Source organism: Notolabrus celidotus, chromosome 18 (assembly GCF_009762535.1).
Source record: "Notolabrus celidotus isolate fNotCel1 chromosome 18, fNotCel1.pri, whole genome shotgun sequence".
Taxonomy (NCBI): Eukaryota; Metazoa; Chordata; class Actinopteri; order Labriformes; family Labridae; genus Notolabrus; species Notolabrus celidotus.
The window spans coordinates 14,150,496-14,165,547 of NC_048289.1; the positions used below are offsets into that span (position 1 = coordinate 14,150,496).

At 43.2% G+C, this 15,052-nt stretch overlaps 1 protein-coding gene across 4 annotated transcripts in view; it reads right to left on the reverse strand.

The window, feature by feature from the left end:
• ntn2 (netrin 2) overlaps positions 1-14,748 on the reverse strand; it is a 51,163-nt gene extending 36,415 nt beyond the window's left edge. Inside the window, exons 1-2 of one of the 4 annotated variants that reach the window (XM_034708242.1) lie at positions 14,468-14,748; positions 11,580-11,721 (exon numbers count right to left, since the gene is read on the reverse strand). The gene's annotated coding sequence lies outside the window, so the exon portion shown is untranslated. Of the gene's footprint in view, positions 1-11,579; positions 11,722-13,084; positions 13,463-14,467 lie in introns of those variants that run through there. The other 3 variants (XM_034708244.1, XM_034708241.1, XM_034708243.1) reach the window with 3 other exon arrangements.
• Positions 14,749-15,052: the final 304 nt, after the last annotated feature.

Consider the following 15,052-nt stretch of genomic DNA (forward strand, 5'->3'; position numbering starts at 1 on the left):
CTGGAGATAGTGCAAAGCAATGGACTGCGTGTGACCCTTGATCAAACCACTGCTTCATGAGTGTGTCCTGCAAGTAAGGAAACTATCTTATTTACGAAAACAAGACTCTTACTTTTGAGATCATGCAGATTACTGCGAGTACTCAACAGGAACTCAACCATTGCAGCACTATTGTTCCACAGTGCTGACCCAAGAGAGGGCAGCCTTGTGTTCTTTAGCTGAACCAGAGGATACGTAAGAAGTAATAGGTATTTGAGGATTATACTTAGTAGAAGACTGAGGGTATAAGACTCAATTCAAGCCTTTTTATAAAAACTCCAGGTCAAGATAGGTACCTGAGTGACATCATTCAAATGCTCACAGTAAGACGAGGGGGCCACTTGGTCCTTAAGAGAAAAAGAATGAGGGGCGCTCGGAGAGAAAGCTTTAGAGCAAAGAATAAGACAGAGAAAGAGGTATATAGCCGGAGGCTTTTCGTGGCTAATCCCCTTCTTACCTCACTGGGTGTCAAATCTAGAAGAGCCCCATTCTTAGACAGCTGATGGGTTGAGAAGGCACCCCAGCCCTCTTTGGGAGGTATTTATTAAATTACCATGAATCACACCCACCTCCCCTTACCCTCAATCTCTCTTTTATAATACAGCATCCCTCTTCATCTAAGTAGAACAAAAAGCGGCCTCTTTATCCACTTCAGTCAAGCCGGGAAGGCAGACTGATGGATTTAAGGGGAGTTCAAAAAACAAAAGTTTGGTTCTTTTCTTATGAGAGGGGTCCAAAGCTAGCACCCCCTGAGAATAGAGACCAGTGGCCTGGTAAATAGGACCACTCTTCTGTGCTCAAGTGCTTAAGCTCAGCCATTTGGCCTGTCCTTAGGTGGTGATTGGATGTTAAAGGAAAATAGTGTCAGGGAATCATAAAGAGCAGGAAGAGGACCAAAGTGGGAGTAAAAGTGCATCTTGTGTCAATACTATAACTTGCCAGGAAACTACATCAAATTAACTTTTAATTTTTTTAGACATTTCAGCAACACTAGAAGACCAATTTGACCAATTTGTACAGTTCCCAAAAGTTGTGTAAAACCTTGATAAAAACAGAGTTTGATGGTTTTAAAATCAATTCAAATTTGTAAGGGAAAATAGTGCAAAGACTGCATATCAAATGTTGAAACTGAAAAGTTTTGTAGTTGTATGCATATTTTTAACTTGATGCCAGCAACATGTTTGAAAAAAGTTGGGACAGGAGCATGTTTACCGTTTCGTTTGTTCACCTTGTCTTTTTAATAACAGTTTATAAATGTTTGGGAACCGAGGAGATACGTTTATGCGGATTTGAAAGTGACATGTTATCACATTCTTGCATGATATAAGATTTCAGCTGCCAGCTCTCCTTTGTTGTATTTTCTGTTTCATGGCGCTCCAAAGTTTTTAATAGCTGACAAGTTGGGACTGCAGGCAGGCCAGTGTAACAGCTGGACTCTTCTACTATGGAGCCATGCTGTTGTAATGCAAGCAAAATTTTGTTTTGAATCTTCTTGCTATATCAAAGTCAAATTTATTGTCAAAAACTGAAGTATGCACCAGACATACAGAGTATTGACATTGCATTTCTCTCAGACCCTGGGTACAACAAATAAACATTAAAAATACACAAAACGCAGAAGAAAAGGGATTGGAAAGAGCTTGATCGGGAGAGGGAGAAGCCGCTGCATGCCCATGCGCCGCCACACTATATCATGTAAGGCACTGTCTGGATGGTAGCATATAATGCTCAAAAATGGAATATATTGTTTAGCATTATTGGGGCCTTCCAAGATGTGTAAACTACCCATGCCATGGGCACTCGTGTATCCCCATACCACCACAGATGCAGGCTTTTGAACTGTGCACTGATGACAAGTCAGGTGGTCCCTCTTTTGAGGACATGGTTTCCTCTTTGCATGGTAACCTGCATTTTTGAATGTAGCACAGACTGTGTTCAAGGACATTGTTTTCTTTTTTGTAACATTCAACAAACATTTCATTGTTTTGTTGTCACTGTTCATCCATTTTCTGATGCTGGCATCATATTTAAAAGGGAGCATTTTTTCCTTAAAAACTTTACATTTTTGTTCTAACTTTTCGGGGTAGTAGGGTTGTATAAAAACCCTGCTTTCATCCTACTCAACATATTAAAAATTGATTGCAGGGAAGAGGTTGGCTCATAAATGACTTGAGTAAGAGTGGGCCTTGCCAGGACAGATAGGGACATTGATCAACGACGTGTCTGAGGACGAGGAGGTTAAAGTGGGCACACAGGCAGGAGTTCATCAGCCAAAGCACTCCATCAAAAAGGGCTGGCCGTGGTAAAGCTGGCAGGCTTGACACCCACTGGGGAGGGCATGGAGAGGCGGCTGATAGAATTAGCAACTCATTAGCATCCCGACTCAGCTTCTATAAGCAGCATGTTCAACTGAGAAAAGAGAAAGCAACGAGGCTCTGAGAAGAGGTAGAAATAATGACAGGTGAGGGAACAAGAAAAAAGATAGAGAGAAGGGATTACTCAGACTTGATGGGTATGTTGTTGAGGGACTGAGAGGAAGTTAGAAAAGTTTTACAAAATGAAAACCATGACAGGTTTAAGAGACAAGAAATTAGGGTGAACAAGAAGTGCAAGAAAAGATGATTTACTGTAGGTAAGAAGGGACAAAAAGGGAACATGTGAGGGGGAGAGGAACAGTGAGGGGCTTGACAGTGATAAAGCAGAAACAACTTGAGGGAGGGCGAGTGAGGACAGATATGAATGGAAGCAGTAGGAGAGAGAGGGAAAGTGACAGAGACGGAGGAATGGAGCAAAGGGAAGGACATAAAAAATTAGAGGGATGGAGGTAGAAACAGAGGGGAGACAGATTAAGGTGGAGGACTGCATTGGCTACTCTCTGTCTGGACTCTGGATGACTAAATATGGTGCGGCCCGTGTGCTGCCGGGCCTGCTGGGAGATTCTCCCAGGGTTTGGTGCTGTCAGGCGAGTCTGGCAGATGAGCGCGTAGGTTAAACAGAGACAGAACAGTGACAGAGCTGTTTAATTCCACTCTGCCCTTGCAGTAAGTGTTAACATTTCTATGAAAAAAGTCCCCAAAACACATAGATCTGGCATATAGCTGGTTTATATTAGAACCCTATGCCTTATTCTCTATTGCTATAAAAACTGCAGACTGCAAGCCAATTCTGCATAATCATTCTGGATCTGTAAGTGCTGCCAGGATGTCAGCACAGTGGTGTAGCTGGCTGACCTTTGAAAATACAACAATCTGTCTAAGCAAGAAAAGACTCAGCCTTCAGCATCGACACAGTGCTTAACAAGCCACAAGTTCTCCTCAGTGGGGGCGGACATTGTCTTCCATTAAAATGGGTTGAAGTGGCAGCAGCTGCATGCCGATGTCTGAGTCTCGTTTTAAGATGACAATGAATGCTTCAAGATTGTGTCAATCTTCACTCTCACCAACTGTTTGGAAGTGGCTACTGATGCTTTGCCCTGACGCAGTTAAAGAAGCAGCCAAAGTTCCTCTCTCGGATAAATAGATTCATAAATTGAGAGACTAAATGTGTCATTTTGTAACACTTTTGGTTGGCTGTGTGACTTTTTTTAATGTAAGAAATGTGCCTTGGCTCAAAAAAGGTTGAAAAACACCACATCATGCTTCAAGTTGCTATTTGTCTTCGTTTACATCTGGGTTATAGAGGAATTATAGCAGTACAGCCTCAGCTAGTGGACAGTGGCTATGATAAAGCTTAGACACACCGTGTGACCAGCATTTCAGGCCAACAGAATTAAAAACATACATTTTTAATTTAACCAGTAATTCAGCTGCCAACTAGTGTGGGTGATCACATTTCATCATTCAGTTATCTAAACACGCACAGCGCCATTGGCTACACAATTGTTAGCATTCAGATGCACCCCGGCACACAAATCTACCACCATCTGGTATGTTAAAAGACAAACTGCTCCTGTGGCAGCAGAGCCATTTTCAACTGAAAGGCCACTCGGAGCGCAGTGACAAATACAAACTGCACAGCCAATTCATCACTGCAACATTCCTCCTTGGATTAATGGCAAGGAAAATGTACTTGTGCTGACGTGCAACAATCCCTGGTGGCCTACCTACTGCAGTGTTAAATAATTTGCCCATTAGTATTATGGACACGGTATGTAGATGGATGAAAAACTACAAGGCTTTTAGAGAGGAAGCCCCCTGCATAAAATGTTGAGATTACTCGGGCCATTTGGCTGTTGGAAAGGATTCAATGGTTTTAATCAAACAGTGACAGCCCAATTAGAGAAGGTGGATGACAAAGGGCAAAAAGAAGAGAAATTAGATCTACAAAAAAGGAAAAGGTACAGAGGGAACGTGAGAGAGACAGAGGAAGATAACAGGGTGGTCTGGTGGTTCCAGTAACGTTTTTTCAGCTTCCCCCATCACCGGGAGATCATCCCATGTTGAGTTGTCTTTCTTTCAAGCATGGGCGCCTCTGTCAGAGTTCACAGATTAGGAAAATAGAAGTCGCTGAGAGGCTTTATTTGGCTTGGGTGTAGAGGAGGGCGCAGTGGGAGGTGAAGATAGGAGAGGGACAGCTGAGCCACTTTGTATCCCATGTGAGAGCCTTTCACGCTGCTCTGGAGAGTTGGCGTTGTGGCCCCTCTGTGATTGGGGAGTGAATGGAGGTCTACTGGTCTTACCACTCTGGGATGACAGCAAGCTGAGGCCCAAACTGGTGCCCTGCTGTCCCTGCAGCCTGCTGTACAGTAATCCCTGGTGGGGTTATTAGTGGCTGCCCAGAACCGTGGAGGACTTTTTAATTGGCTAACAACAGGGCCACCTCCACTCTCATTATCATTACAGCGAGATGAGCTGTGTGAGTATAAAAGAACAGCGTGAGCAGCAACAAAGTCAGAAATCCTTCTGTATACAGATTTCAGTGTGGAGTTGATGCTCCCAATCAATTTCTTTTGTCATTATAGACTCATTCTCTTTGTTTTTCCCCCCCCTTTTTAAAGAACATGTACCAAGGTGCTTATATTTCAAGAACCCCTGGTGATGTCTCCATAACTGATTAGTTGGCCCAGCTTTCCAAAACCAAATTATATTGAAAATTATGTTATTTAGAAAAGTTTGAAAATAAATCTAAGCAATGTCTTACAGAGGAGAAACTGGAATTACCAGATTTTTTTAATTTCTTATAGTCACATTTTCAATATCATGATTAATCACTAGTAGAAAAATGCTCTTAAATCAGTTAGTTATATGATTGCATCATTATTATTTATATTCCTAACATCTGTTTCTTCCCACATACTTATTAAATAGGTAAACAAACCTGTCCTGGTGTATCAACATAACTGACAGGCCTCAGGTAACAGGGGTCACATAGGTGGCCTGAGTTCTACTTGATGATAGCTGTCTCTGCAGTAGTGACGACGATCCTGCTGTTTGTGCAAGCTTGTGTGTGTGTGTGTGTGTGTGTGTGTGTGTGTGTGTGTGTGTGTGTGTGTGTGTGTGTGTGTGTGTGTGTGTGTGTGTGTGTGTGTGCGTGTGCGTGTGCGTGTGTGTGTGTTGGGTGAGGGGGTGTAGGCTACTTGGAGTTCCTCACTGGCATTCATTAGAAACTGAGGAGAAGGGGAGGAGGCGCAGGGAGGGCCGAGGGCAGGAGGGGGTCAACTCTCACAGCTGAGAGCGTCATTAGCAGGGGGATCACTGACAAATTTTTAAAGCCTGCTTATGTCTGCTCAGAGGCTCCTTGTGCATGTGTGTGTGAATCAGTGTGTGTGTGTGTGTGTGAGAGAGAGTGAGAGAGGGAGAGAGAGTCATTGTGTGTGTGTGCCTTGAAGGTTTAATCTGAAATTTGCCTCTAGTTTCTTCTTTGCTTTCCTCTAATTCCAACTAAAGCTGGCGTTTAAATCAGGGGCAAACTGTTCCAAGTGAAATAGTTGCTATCTGTAGTTTGGATTACAATCTGACATGCCTGTCAGGCTCTCAGGTGTTTGTGAGGCTGAAGACAAAGCAGGGGGATCAAAAAGGTACCAGAAAACATATTTGTGAAATTATTTCCATCTCCTTTCCATCTCTGCATCTGGCAGAAAGAGACACACTGCAGGGAGAAAGACAGAACGCCCAGCAGAGGAATGCAGCAGCTTCTGTGGCCCAGCCCACACGGCTGGCCCCGAGTCCGACAGTGGTTCTTTGAATCAACAGAACCTGATCCAGAACCGACCAGGAGGAGAGAAGACAGACAGCGCGAGGTGGAATATGAGGTCAAAGCAGTTCTCACAGACTGAAAGCAGGAAGTTGTGCTAAGCTACTTACTCTCCATATTAATGCTTTTTTTTTTTTAAAGTAAGAGAGATGTGCTGATAGGACAAGTTGTGGGGTATTTTTCTGTTTATGAGGTGTTCTGTGAGGTCAGTGTTTTTGGTGAGAAAATGGGAGGTGTAGGGAAGGGAAAAGGACATGAGCAGGCAGAAAGTTCAGGGCTAGAGTGACTCACTAGACTCAAGATTGAACAGGGTTAATCGGTGGGATTTAAAAACTAAGATATGGAGATTAAGAAGAGCTTGTCAATTTGCACAAATGTTCAACTGATTAGCTGTTTTAGCTAGAGCTCCAACAAGACAGAGAGTAGATCAAACCTCTTTCAAAACTTGTGAAAGGGCAACTTTTTAATAGTTTTATAAAATATATACCAGACACAAGCACTTAAGAATCCATCTGATGTGAGTCACATGTGAGGATTAATTTAGGATTATTTTGGGGGTGTCACTGAAAGTAAACTGAAGCACATACTAAGAGGCCCAAAAGAGCTTCAGTCCTAGCAAATGAAATATCTGCCTGTGAACTTTGGAGAGAGGGAGGATGAAGTTGTGCTCTGTCTCAGATTTTTAACTGACATAGAGATGGACTTAAGAGGGAAGGGATAAGAGTTCAAGAATTTATTGCTTCCTATGTCAAACTGTGATCTGCTTTCAAATACAAGAAATATTCCCCTACATGTGCTGTCAAGATGCGCCTGAGAAAAGGGAAGACAACCAGAGCCCTGATGTGAACAGATCCCCTCTCAAAGTCTGTCTCTGGATGAAGGCCATGCAGCAGGGTTACAGGGAAGATAAAGACATTCAAAAATGCTGTGAGGTTAATGTCGCCAAAGCAGACAGTTTTGAGTCTGTGTGGGTAGACTGCAGGCTCCTTGATTGAACATTTCCCATGGGCCTGAGTGCAATCCTGACCACAGCTTTACAGCTGAGTGGATGGACGGCGGTGGTTGGGGAGAGGCAGGTGAGGTGTTCCTGGATGTGAGAGGAAGTAACTCGTTTGGAGGGATGGAAGGATTTAAGGAGAGGTGAGGTGAGCACTCTTTCAAGGCCCTTTGAAGGCTGGCTGCGGTAGGGAGAGTTGCGGTTTTCCCAAAAAAAGCCCCCCTAACAGGAAAATAGTCTCTTTTTTTTCCATTGCACAAGAGCAACCTCTACCCCACAGCCGAAAGCAACGACTCGCTTTGAAGTCACAGGGGGAAGAAACCACAAATCATTTTATTAAGTGCTTGGAATAGTCACAGGGTTTCGTACATCACACTTAAAACACACGCTGATGACGGACAAACACGTGCTCTCGGAATTTAATTCCCAATTAAGCTTAAAATCTCACATGAATGTAGAAGATGCCAAAGCCTGTGAATCATCAGACAACTCCCTTTTCTCCCAGTCTCCACCCCTACCAATTTCCTTCTATCCAAATGTGAGCGTAGAGGTCAAAGGTCAATGGTCTCCAAGTGAAAAGGCGACAGAACCATAATGTCTGTCTTTGACTTGACAGCGTCTGTGACAAACTTTTAGTTTGCATTCATTTTGGAGTCCCCATTGAACGAGATGGTTACTCTGATCCCTTTGCTGATCTCATCTTCTACATCCATACGTTGTTTTCTGACCAGAAATGTTATCCTGCTTTCTTTTCACGTTCATAATGCATCACTTCAAAGTGCTACAGCATTGTGCTTTTCATCGACTCATGTGACACCTAACTTCATCAGAGGTTACAGGTATTATAAATTACCACATATAAATTGCAGTCTTTTTTGCTTTTGTAGTTCACGAAGAGATGTTAATATTCATTTTTTTCTGTTCCGTAACCAGCTACAACCCCCCACAGGAGCTTTAAAACAACTTCCAAATAGTCGAAATTAAACACATTTGCTGGGTCTATGCCTGATGGCTTAGAATCCCTGGTAACTCAACTCTCTACCATCGAAACATCTTGCTCTAAACCCTCCTCTACTTGAGTGTTCCCTTTTCTATCCAGTGCAAACTACACAAGTCTCTCAGTATGAGCATCCAGCACATATTTAGTAACCAGAAACTAAATGCACCTTGCAGTGTCTCTCCTGGCTACTTTTTAGCTAGAGAGTTAATCACAGTGGACTAAATGTCATTATTTGGTAAAACAATGAAAGGGAACAACTCTCATGTCTACAGTTATGTATTTGGCTTTAATGATAGACATTACCAGAGCGCAATTAGCTGTTTAGCAGACAGACTGGAGTTGTGCTGTCCTGTGTCACACTGCCATCTATATCCATCCCCCTTCTCTGCTTCCATCACAGTTGGATTTGTAGTTTGTGGTTTTTTGGACTGTTAGTTTACAGCCTTCCTCTTCAGTTTTGATTTTGAGTAACTGTAATAGTCTGTGTTAAAAGATATAGCTAATAAAAAAAATATTAAAAGCCCCTGAGAGGTCGCAGGAGATCTTTTTTTTTTATTATTATTACTTGTATTCCCTCCCATTTATTTAAAATTCAAAATGACTTGATTTTTTTCAAAAGGTAGCAAGGGAACATAAAACTTCAGATGAGGAAGACTGAAAAGAAAAAAAAAAAGTAGTGTGACATAGCCCATCGAGGCTGTTCGAAGGGGTTCATACAAAAACCTTCCTAGTCAGGCTTAGAGTAAGATGAAGGTCATAGTTCAAATACTTTGTTGAGAAACTCTGTTTTTAGTCCAAATGACTTCTTAGTCAAACATAGGGAAGCTACATAATCATAGACGCAATTAAAATGACAATAAACGGATTTAAATGAATGGAGGCTGCAGGACGCTTTTTTTTAAGATTGGACAACTTTTCTGCTTTTTCCTCCAGTGACATGAACAGCAATTATATTATAGCATAATTAATTATAGCAATTATAGCACCAAGAGAACCAACCAGCCAAACATATATCCAGCCTATTATCCATCTATTAACAACTGATCAGGGACACAAAAGTCAATAGATGTTTTCCTGAAGGAAAATCCTCCTGTCACGTCTGAGAACTGGGAGTGTGCCATCAATCCAAAGGATGTCTCCTTTTTGTATTGAAGAAAGACTGGCTAGTGATAGGTATTCAGTGGGCATAGACCCACACATATGGACCTCAGACACACACACACACACACGCACACACGCACGCACACACACACACGCACGCACGCACACACACACACACCCCTCTGCATCTGGAGGAAATGTGTGGCCGACACATGCAGGCCTGGCAGGGTGCAGGGAGTGGCAGGATGAAGCATGTGTGTCTTTGCCCCTGGATGATCTTCCCACAGCAAGAGACATCTTGGGTGTCATGCTGACGAATGACAGGTATTCTAACAGGAAAAGCACGCACACACACACACACACACACACACACACACACACACACACACACACACACACACACACACACACACACACACACACACACACACACACACACACACACACACACTCTATCTCTCTCTCTCTCTCTCTCTCTCAATTTGTCACTCAAAGAGAAAATACACAGCCACTTATGTGAGCCTAAGACAGCACTTTGTCTTCACTCTCACCTTTAAAGCAGTGGGAGTCAATGTGTGTGATGTTGGTACTTTACACCACATTCATCTCCAGATTTACAAATCAATATGTATCATTCCCAATGGAGTCAAATAATTATTTTATTAGTCAATTTTTCAAGACAACTTAGAGGTTCATTTTCACTGTGGAATTAGATGCAAGAGTCTGATGTTGCATAGAGGCTTACATCCAGTAAAGGCATAAACAAAACCTGATAGAAAGGGGGATTCTGTTGGTCAAACTGTTGAAACCAGAGAAGAAAAAATAAATTCAATGTGTTAAATTTACTTGTTCAGGTAGACGGAGCCAAGAGTTCTGAGGAAAAAGTGTACTGCTCGTATTCCTGCAGCTTTCTCCATCTCAATCCCTCTGCTGTTCTCTTGGGTTCATAAGTACCACATACAAGTGCACACACACTTCAAGGGGTGACTAAAATCTGCACTATGTTGCTTTGGATTAGCTTCCACATCATGTGCCTTCAGTCACTCCTGGCTGTACCGCCCTCACTCTGTTATTGATGGAAGCGGGGTGTGATGCAATTAAATAATGATGATTAATTTGCAAAAACAAGAAAACCATGGCCACGCTCCTGATGAACAGCACCACACTTCACCAGACTCATTCAACTCGAAACATTTCCTCCACTTCCTTCATTCTCTCTGCACTGAGTGAACAGTGAGGATTCAGAGGCCTTCTTCATGGACTGTTTTCAGTCATTGGCGGTGAGAGTGAGAAGTAGGTCAAGTGGCTGACACTGTTTCAGGGTGCAATAGGGGCATACTTTGAGTCTATTGAAGCAGTTAAGATAAGCAATCTGTACGGAACTCTGGCTTTCACTTCCAGGCTTGTTGCTGCTTGTGAGAGGGGAGAGGATGAGCTTAAAGAGGGAGGAGCTCGTGGTTATTGTTGAGAGAGGCTATTGTTTCCTGTCACACCTTGGCCACAATGAGCTTCATTGTCAAATCAAGCTAATCATCACTTTAAGACTAAATAAACCACAAAGAAACAACCACAAGCTGCCTGATATTGTTCTGGTAATTCTCTGTGAACAGGAGATGCTCCACAGAGTTCATTTATAACAGACTTCATTGATGAAAAACTATTTTGTTTTACACGAATGTTTTCTCACGTGGTGGCAGGGCACATGGAAAGGAAAGTATTATAAGTGACAAACGCATTGGGAGACTTGGCGAGTGCCGTGCCGAGGAAGACGGGAACCGAGAAGCGCGCTGCTTGCTTTGGCATCCGCGCTTAGCTCTGATTCCAAGTCACTATTAAAACTCACTGGCTTCATAGCTCACCTCTTGTACCTCGTATTAAATTCTCGGCACGGGTTGCTTTTTTCTCGCATTTTTTTTCTTTTGCTCGGACCCACGGGCCAGCTGTAAACCGAGGAAGGTGACACCTGCCTGCGGTGTCCGCCTCTCTGATCCAACGCGCCCCGCTGCTCCAGCGACCCAAACACCTACTTACAGTCGTGCGACCACAGCCTGTAATAAAGTAATGACAGTCATTGTCTCCATTTTAAACAAATGGCAGGTAATGGGCGTCCCCAGTCACAGCAGGCACCGTGAATCACTCGCTTTTTGAGAAAATATGTGGTGCGTAAAATCTAAATCTGCCATCCACAGAAACTCGAACTCACTGGATTAGAAATACACAGCCACTGTTATCTACTAGTTTTGAACTTACCCCACTGTCAAGCCGTGATTGTTGCTGTCTTTTAGTTTAAAGGGACGTCCCCGGGCATCCGCACATATGAGCCTCTAGTTTCTCTTCAGTCAGAAATTGTCCTTTTAAAACGCCGAACTGTCTCGTGTTTCTCACACTCGTCCTGTTAAAATAGAAAAGAAAAAGAGAAGCGCTGCAACACTGTCAAGAAGTGAAGGGACGCCAAGAAGAGAGAGACTCGTGCACCCATCCGCGCCCGCAGCCCAAACCAACTGAAAACCGTCCTGTACATCCATAGGTTGTAAAGCGAGCCCCGGGTAGGCAACTCCCCATTAAAATCAAACCCAGATTTTTCCCAGCCGTGTATGCGAGAGGGAGAGAGAGAGAGACATAGAGCGAAAGAGAAAGAGAGAGAGGGGGAGAGAGAGAGAGAGAGAGAGAGAGAGAGAGAGAGAGAGAGAGAGAGAATCTCAAAGCTCAGTGAGTTATCTTAATATGAGTTCACGCTTTTTCCTATTATTTGGAGATTCGTTATGTGAAGTTACGCACCAAAAAAAAAAACACGCGAACGAAAATAAACACTTAACCAAACTACCACGTGGTTTAAGGCTTTTTCCCCTTAAATAACACAACTGGTATCACTTTTACAACAAATACCTCCGCCGCTTTACGGACTGATTCTCACTGCGCTGCCTGCTCTAAATGCCCCATGGCTCGCTGTGTTCACAGGCAGCCATATGGAGGTCGTAATGAGAACACAACGTTGAACCTGTTGGAACAGAGTGAAGCTGGCGGGGCTCCGGGGCTCACAGAAACAAGAGGCAGATGCTGAGTGTTATAACTTATTAATCCTAATAATAGTCCGACACATGTTGGATTTATCAGTGTACGGCTGTGCGTCGGGACTGCTAAAATGTTGACTTTCAATGGTTTTATGAATGCGTAATGGTAAAAGTAGCATCACATTCTGATAAACAGTGATACTGAGCCATCGTTGCATCATGGCAGTGAATCAGGGTTTTTGGACAGAGAGGGTCATTTTGGCACAGACAATGTGGCCCTGCGCCCGCGGCCATGACAGCAGCATATTAACTTATTAAGTACATTCATATGGTTTTATACCCTTCAATTAGTGTGTAATGTAAAGAGCAGCAGCATTATGTGGTGTGTCATGAGAAGTATTTGTAGTGGCCAGGGGGAGTGTGCGTAAAAGCACACCGGAGAGGTCACTTCTTACAGCATCACAGTGACTTTTTGATTAAAACGGATGCATGTTATTTGCTGTAGTCATTATATTACAATCGATATCTACCACATCACTCCAAAAAAGCAGGAAGACAAAAAAAAGTGTGGCCTTTTTTAAGACATGTATGAGTTTTTGCTGGTTAAAACTTGTATATTGTCCCAGTCAATCATATCAAAAGCCAGAGGAATTCCTGTTGTAATTCCCTTATAACAGCATATGTAGTATTTGTAAAACAAGACCAGTATAACCACAAGAACGGCCACAAACCGCTTTACATTACCTGTTAATTTAAAGTCGACAGCCCGCGTGCTGCTCTGTGTTTTTGCAGTAGCAACCTATACACCGGTCCGCCGGATCAGAATTCGAGCATCACGGTGGATCAAATCCCGAGCACCTCCCGGCTCCGCTGTAAGCTGATCAACATTCCATCTGTATTTGCTGTACCATCCTCTGGGAGGAACAGCCCGGCCCGGTTCGGCTGAGCCCGATTCGGCTCGGCCCGGCCCGGGACCGAGCTGCACTTCGATCTTTTTATTCCGGTAATTAATCTCATAGAAAAGGCGTTTAAACCATTGCTCAATCCCACGGCTGACTTTAAGTAATTAGCATTAACCTCAATCCTGCTCGTGTTTTACGCGCGTGCGTATGTGCGTGCTCTTTTGACGCCTGCACGAGAACACACCTGCAGCCAATACTAATTAACGATGTCAGCGGAGCACTGAGGCAGAAAGAATGAATATGATACTGACAATTAATGGGTTTCTACACCAGAGGGGACGCTGGTGCCAGCTTCATCAAAGATGGGCTAAATTCAATTAAAAGAATCAATTAAATTAAATTAAACAGGGCCAGGCTAAATCGCGAGTAATAGTTCAGTGAACAAAATTAAAGTGATTTCTTAGCCCGTGAAAACCTGAAACATTTTCTCCCAGGACACTTTCACGCTCTGGAAATCTGTCTGCCATCAGCCTGTTTTTATTGTTGAACCTCCCTTTGCTCCTCTGGCCTCTTGTTCAATCTTTCATTTGTCTGAGCCAGACTCTCCATGATTTTCTCAGGGGAATCAGACCCTTAACATGGATTCAAATTAGTTTTATCCATAATCTGTATTATCCTGCTGAAATGTCTCAGCATTTCCCTGGTATTTAATTTTATTCTCATGTGTTATGAACTTCCTACAATCCCTCTCAGTGAGGAAATGACTGGACACACTTTTATAATTAACTTTCCCATTGTTTTCTATTACACTGCTCTTGTTTAAAACCGATACATTTGAGAAAGTAGGCCAGTTAAAGAGAAATTGAAACAATCACAGCAGACTTTCAGTAGTTTGAGTCCAGGGATTTCTTTAAAACTGAATAAACTACAGAAAGTCTAAGGTTCAGTTACAAGACAAGAAACCTCAATCTTTTTGTCAGCTTAAACCCTCTGTTGTACAAAGACATTTAGTATTATGCCTTATTCAAAAAAAAAAAAAGTGACAATATAGTAGTCCATGCTCACGCACTTTTCCACATGGGGCCAATTTTGACGCACTTAAAGGAGCCCAGCCAGCCAGCCACTAATCTACGTAGATTATTTCTCCACTTACCAGTGGGAGAGGTTGGACTGCGTTAAAGACAGGATGAAAGAAAGCAACACCAACAACAGGCAACACACTCACTTGCTGTCAGATTGGATTCAGGCGGGGAGCTCTCCTCGGTCCTTTCAAGTTGCTGCACTTGGATCAGTCTGCTGATTTTGTTTGCAGGACAAGCCTTAGTGGTCTGTGTGCTCAAAGCCCGGGGCTCTCAGCGCTGGGTTCCCTGCGGCGGACACCCCGGAGAAAATGTCAGCCCCCGGCTCGTTTCCTCGCTTCATTTTTTGGCACCCCTGCTGGTGGGCGCCCCTGCTGTTGGGAGCAAGGAGGGATGCTAGTCTTCTTTAGACGGAAAGCCCCATAATCTGGTTTTCAGCGGAGGAATGGCTCCCTCTTGTGGCCGAGGACGTGTAAAGCTCACTCTACTTGCAGACAAACCCTTTTATATACATATAAATCATTAACTGTCTGCCGAAAGTCTTCGTCTTTTTTGTTCTCTTAACCCTCATGATATGTGCGGGTCAAATTGACCCCTTTTAAAATCTATTTTATGCAATATATGCCTTCCAAACCAGCTAAATGCAGCATAAAAAATCTGGGCAGCATGTGACAGAAGATGAGTCGTGTTAATTTATCAACATCACTTCATAAAAAAAAAAAAAAAAATCA